The sequence below is a fragment of the Drosophila bipectinata genome, chromosome XR (assembly GCF_030179905.1).
Source record: "Drosophila bipectinata strain 14024-0381.07 chromosome XR, DbipHiC1v2, whole genome shotgun sequence".
NCBI lineage: Eukaryota > Metazoa > Arthropoda > Insecta > Diptera > Drosophilidae > Drosophila > Drosophila bipectinata.
Genome location: NC_091735.1, coordinates 7,771,676 through 7,778,515, shown reverse-complemented (window position 1 = coordinate 7,778,515; position 6,840 = coordinate 7,771,676).

The following is a 6,840-nucleotide window of genomic DNA, read 5'->3' as shown; positions in this document are numbered from 1 at the left end:
ATATAAAAAAACGGTGTAAAAAAGGAAAGAAGAAGAAATTTTTGCCTTCTAGATTTTGCGGGTACTGAGTTGACGAAAATTTTTTTATCGATTTTAATGGTGTTGCCGGATCAAAAAAAATAAACAGCTGCTCTCGGGGTGTTAAAATAAATATTTCAATTTATTTTTATAGGTGTGACATGGAGGGTCAATTGACCAAACAAAAAAATAGTCGGCCCGAAACATTTTCGACGCGCCAGGACAAATTAAAATTAATTTCTGCGGTCAAGACGAAGCCCATAATATGGGATTTGACCCATATTGCATTGAAATGATTTGTGATTGATTTTGATTTTGACCCAGTTTTCTATTTCTTAATCAGCTCCTTAGCGGCGAAATACATAAACAAAACACCAACATCCAATCGTTTTGAGTTAATTTTTGCTTATTTGTTTTTTGTTTACAAACAACAGCTGTTCAGTATTACCTTATTTCTTCATTGTTTTGGTCACACTACCTCGGCAGCCTAATAAAGTGCAAAATCGCTATCAGAATTTCAACAGCGGATTTTCGTCAACTCAATACTATGCTTAAACATTGACAATATAAAAAAAATCAGATTTAAGTCATTTGTGGATTTAAAACTCATTTGGGTGTAAATATATCAATTTAAAATGATTTTTTTTCAAATTGGCGCTGTTGGTGTCATAAAATTGGCATCAAAATATGGTTTGTCAGACAAATCTGTTATGACGAGAAAAATTTTTACTATTTTATAAAATATATATAATATTTAGCGCATCGGATTCAAAAAGTTGACTTTGGCAAGCCTTAACTTCTTGATTTTTTTCATTATTACAACAAAAAAAAGACGAAAAATGTCTTGCAAGTATATCACTGACCCTGTCAAACGGGATGAAACATTAAATTGTTTTATCTTTTCGCTAGGACCTATAAAACGTTCCTTAGTTCCGGTTGGCTTCCCCATGTAAATTTCTGGTATTTTTTTTTGTATTTGAGTCGGTGTGGTGAAAAAACCCTTTCAGAACCCTTTATGAAAAGACCCTGCCAAAAACAGTTTTTCACCTTTTTGGCTATCGCTCATTTCCATAGCTGGAAAACAGTCATTCCAAACGCTTCGTCTCCGGCCTATTTTTTGTTAAACAGGGTTCTACATACCGATTGGGAAATGGCTAGTTCTGGCGATCACCATGGAGCCCTAATTCGTTATTTTTGTTTTTTTTTTTTAAGCATGATCTTTTTAGAGCAATATTGCAGGCTTGGGTAAATTGTTAAACCAGGGAGTTAAGACTTTTCATGGTTTGCGGGTAGTCTGATGGTTTTGGTGAGATGTTCTTTTGAAGGTTTTGTGAATATTTGGTCTTGAAAACTTCTGGGTTTTCAAAAACTTCTGGCTTAAAGCTTTTCAAAAGTAGGGATGTTTCTATGTATGTATCTATGGTCGAAGAAATGGTGGAAGTTTATCTGCAGAATTCGCAAGAACATCTGCTAAACTTCCCTCCACCACTGTAATGTCCGCCTCTTCACGGTTCAATTCTGGGTCAATTTCTTTTTGGAGGCCGGCATCCAGATCTTCACTTGGGGCCTACAGGCGACGTCTCACCAGCTCAGCGCAACAAGTCTGACACCATCGTAGACCTCGCCAAGCTCCGTTACTGCAGTTTTATAAAGCTCTGCAGATTGCTTGTCGTCGCACGCTACCACGTTAACGCTCTCCTGGAACCACCCCGCGTCTTTGAAACATTTCGTGGCAAAGGCGGCTACTACCCATCTCCATTTGTGTCGACGTATCTTGCCGTCAGGGTTGCCTTGGCCGACATGGCCGTTCTTAGAAATTTCCGCAAATGACCTTTTCGGCTGAGTGGGCAACCGCTGTGCCGTAATCTTCTTGCACGTCTTTTGAGCGTTCTCGCTTGGGTTGCGGTCGCTCCTTTTTGTTCTCCTATGGCGGCAAAACGCTTCTGGCCCACTCCATCATTTTCGGCCACTCCTCTGAGCTTCTAGAGGTTTTGGGGTCTTTGTGGCTTCTTAGTATTTATAAAATAGGTTTTATATATTTTATATAGGTTGGCTATCTACATTACCATTTACGCGGAAAGGCCGTTTTTATTAATTTTGGAGTTGTTTTTGAATTTGAATGGTTATTGTTATTATTGAATGGTTATTGTTGTTTTTTGAATTGTTAGTTTTTTAAAATCTAGTATAAGATAACTTAGGGAGGAGCGGGAGCCAAAGCTTATATTCGTTCTTGTGCCCGCTTCGCCGCAATAGATAAGTTAGGCTTATGGTTAGAGAAAAATATAGAAATCGAATTATAGCATTGAAGAGGCAGCATCTTTCGTTCTCTTACTTATCGTTTTATATTTAGCAGCCACCAATTATTTTGTATTTTTTGATTTGTGAGAGATAAAACTATCTCAATAAAAATAAGGAATCTAGTGCTTAATATTAACAAAAATGAAAAGCTAACTTGGGGCAAAGCCGAAGTAAAAAAACCTTTTGGGTCGGCAGCAGCCTTTTTTTTTTTGTGTTATGTTTATTTATTAGGCTTAAGAGTGTACAAATCGCTTAGTTGGTCGCAAGCCGACTCTCTCTCGGCGGCTTGACTCCAACGGGCCTTTCTTTAGGGAGTTTTAACTCCGTCTAGGTCGGGCCGCCCTTTCCGTTATCTTTAGCTTCGCAATGTCTAATCGGGCCGCAATCTTTTTACATAACATTAAGACCCTCCATGCACCAAAGCTGGTCTATCTATGTTGATCTATCTATAGTTATCTATAGTTAGCCAAACTTATCAGAATATCATAAAACAAATTTATAACAATACGAAATCTAAAAACAAGTCCCTAACTTCTATCTTCTAGAAAATCTATGTTGGTATTTTTACGAAATACCATTTCCGATCGTTCAGTTATATGGCAGCTATAAGATATAGTCGGCCGATCGTTATGAAATTCGGAAGGTCGGATAAAGTGACTGACCCTGACTGACTGAAATCTGAACGAAGTTCCAATTTTCTGTCTTCAAAAACACGAAAGTTGGATCATTTCTAATTGTTCAGGTACATGGCAGCTGTAAGATATAGTAGAAACAGACAGACGGACATCCTTATATCAACTCAGGGGGTGATGCTGATCAAGAATATTTACACTTTATAGGGTCGAAGATGTTTCCTTCACTACGTAGCACATATTTCAATAAAATGATAGTACTCTCTGTGAGGGTAGAAAAAATTGCTTACAAAATTAAAGGTGGCAGTGACACAGTGTTTACATAAAAAATATATTAAAACATTCAAAACAAAAACAAAAAGCTGCTCGCAACGCGTCTGTTAAGTGTAACTTCAGTTTAAATAAATTCACCGCGTCGTGAAATCAGGACAAGCCTGGATCCACGATCATCGCATCACCACCATCCCCATGTCCTTCACCTGCATCGACTTCAAGAGGAAAGTGGCAACGGAATGGAAGGATCCTATGGCAGAACCACAAGATTTTGTGCAAAAAATTGAAAGTCAAGAAAAGACAAATTAAATTCAAATTTTGTGCTGAAATATGCACCCTCCTTTTAATTCATTGCGCATACGTAGTACGTATTACGTAGTACGTATTACGTACTTGAAAATTAGTAGAGCTACAATATTTTGAACATAAGTACATACATACAAAAATAAATAAAAAATTGCCTGTGGACAAAAAACATAACATAAACATAACAAGAAAGGGAAGCTAACTTTGACCAAAACTATAACGGTAGACAACGCGTTTTCCGCTCCTCTTTATGTACATTTATGTACATATATACATGCATGTATGTATATGCAAGTTATCCAACCCCTAAATACAGGCCACTTATGGCTTTTATAAACAATATTTTCAATCTCTGCATTTGCCTTTGGCTTGATCTTTGGCTCAATTATCCAACCCATAAATCCAGGCCACTTATGGCTTTCCACTTATGAATTTTATAAACAATATTTTCAAACTCTGCATTTGCCTTCGGCTTTGTCTTTGGCTCCGAAGCCCAATCAATTACGCCTTTTGCGTTTCAAGTACCCACCAAATTGCATCGATCAGCTTAATCGAATTTCACAATAAGATGCGACAGTTTCATCTTAAGCCTCTAATCTAAACACAACTGATGGCTGAGATCTTTGGATCAGATTTAGAACTAAGAAGTCAGTCCTATTTTGACCGAGACCGCGAACGGTTGACAAAAAATATTTAAGAGAAATCAAGTGTCTTGTAATTGTTACGTTTGATAAATAAAGGATTAACACCAAGTTGTATAATTAAAAAATAAAATTTACATTTTTTTAATTCACCGAACTACAAACAATTTAACTTGCATTACTATTTTTTTTTAGATACTCAGTGCCTCGACAATCAACATTATTCGACTTTTAATTAATTATTTTCATTTTTAAATAATTAAAAACAAAAATAAAAAATATATTATATTATTAACAGTTTTTATTTTATAACTAATTGATAAAATAAAACAAAAATGTATTTAAAAATAATAAATATTGTAAAATTTTTATCGATATCTGTTTATTAAAAAATGGATAAAATCAGACTCTTGGTGATTTAAGAAGAAGATTAAATGTCGGAGTAAAAAGAGGAACGTTTGGAAGCTAGGTCAATTCCTTTAGTAAAGACCGAGCTAAAGTGCAGGCTTCAGGTTTTAAATGAGACAAATTTTAAGGCAAATGGGTTGTAAGAAAAGATCGAGCAAATAGGTGGGGAAGATGAATTTGGAACCGAGTTAGAAGAATTAGAAATAACGACTAAGGCAAGGGTTATCGAGAAATTTAACCATTTAATTTCTTGCCTTTCTGTTGAAGCCTTAGAAACTATCAAGGCATTTCAAGTCACCAAGAGTAATTATGACAAAGCAATCGCTAGTCTAAAAAGAGTTTACGATAACGAATGTCTCATCCAAAGACATCGAACCAAATAAGCAACTAATTCAGCCTTCCGAAAGTTTCCCAGCCGTCTGCGTCGTCGTTGAAAGGTTTCATCGACACAGTGTCATCGATCTATGGGTCACTATTATCCATAGGAGAGGACTCTAAAATTGCAAACTCAATGACCATTCACTTAGTTTTGAGTAGAGTAGATCCAGTTACTAGAAAAAAATGGGAAGAATCACTGGATTATGAGAAACTGCCGCTATGGACCGAAAACAATATTAAATCGTAGGTAAGCCAAAATAGGAAAAAACTGGTTTCAGCAAGCAACATAATAGAAGTTCGTTGGCTTGCTCCGCTTTCAACCATAGGCAAGCTTGCAGTTATTGTAACGAACAAGACTATAGTCCTGCCCAGTGGAGTTCGTTAGCTCGCCTTGCTGTACTGCAACGGGTTTGCAACGTGGTTGTAATTTGAGTTTGTAAAGTCAGCCTCACTATGTGTAAATACTTCCATACTTCCAGTTCCTAAAGTCGTTCTTGGAAGACCGTAAATTTGCTGTTAGATGTGGCGAGGCCATCTCCGGTATTAGAGAAGCTCACGCTGGTGTACCCCAAGGCAGCGTTCTTGGCCCGTTGATGTACAATGCTTACACGGCCGACCTCCCTGTTCTTCAGAGGCCTGACCTGCTTGCAGCAACCTATGCAGACGACACCGCCTTCCTTACCACCGCCGATAGCGCATTGGGGGCAGCCGAAACGATGCAATTGCAGCTTGACTTGCTCAGCGACTGGCAAAAGCGATGGAACATTGCCGTCAATAATGAGAAGTCCACTGCCTCCACATTTTCTCTCTGCAAAGGCAACTGCCCTCCAGTTAACCTTAACGGCTCTCCAATCCCACAAGTAGACAATCCCAAGTACCTGGGATTCACCCTAGACAGGAGGCTCACCTGGAAGCCCCATCTGATTAAGAAGAGAAAACAAGCTAATCAAAGACTTCGATCCTTCTACTGGCTTTTGGGTAGGAGATCGAAGCTGAGAACTTCCACTAAACTCCTCATTTACAAGGCAATAATACGCCCAATCTGGACGTACGGCATACAGCTCTGGGGCACTGCGAGCAAGACGAATGTCCGAACTATGCAAGCTTTCGAAAATAGAGCCCTTCGAATCGCCACTGGGGCCCACGTCTATCATGACAATCGCACCATCCACGAGGTTCTCAACTTCCCTTGGGTCAAGGACGAGATACAAAGAAGCAGCGCACGTTACATGCAGAGGCTTCATAATCACCCGAACCGGTTGGCCAGCTCCCTGCTGGACAGCAGCGAGCAACCCAGAAGACTTAAAAGGACACACCCGCTGGACCTCCCCTTACTACTCTAATTTTTTTTTTCTACCATATTAATATTTAAAAATATCTATACGTGAAGTTTACGTGATAAAATTTAATGGTTGTCCCTAATGGACAGTTTTAAATAAACATTACCCTGCTATTACAAAAAAAAAAAAAAACTATGTGTAAATCGACTAGGTGTCAAATTTGTGCAAGATCAGACAACAAACTTTTCACCCATTAACTGTGGCCGAAATTAGCTTAGCGTTATCACCACCGATTAAAGTCCTCCTCCTGCGCTAAATCTTGATGGTCCTTCTTTGTCACATGCTTTCCATGCGTCATCCCTAGAAAGGGTTTTGTTAGCGACGTTGATCGTAAGCGTTCGAACTCTTAGTGGCGAGCACATATTGGCCCGAGCATTACTTGAGTTCTGGGTCACAAATGAACTTCATTACTGAAGATCTTGCTCAATGCTTACAGATCCATAGGGAGGAATCGTGTATCCACTTGCTTGGAGTTAGTCAAGCTAATTCACAAGTTACGAAAAAGATACACTCTGTGGGGACGTCAAGAATTAATGGCAGTGAATT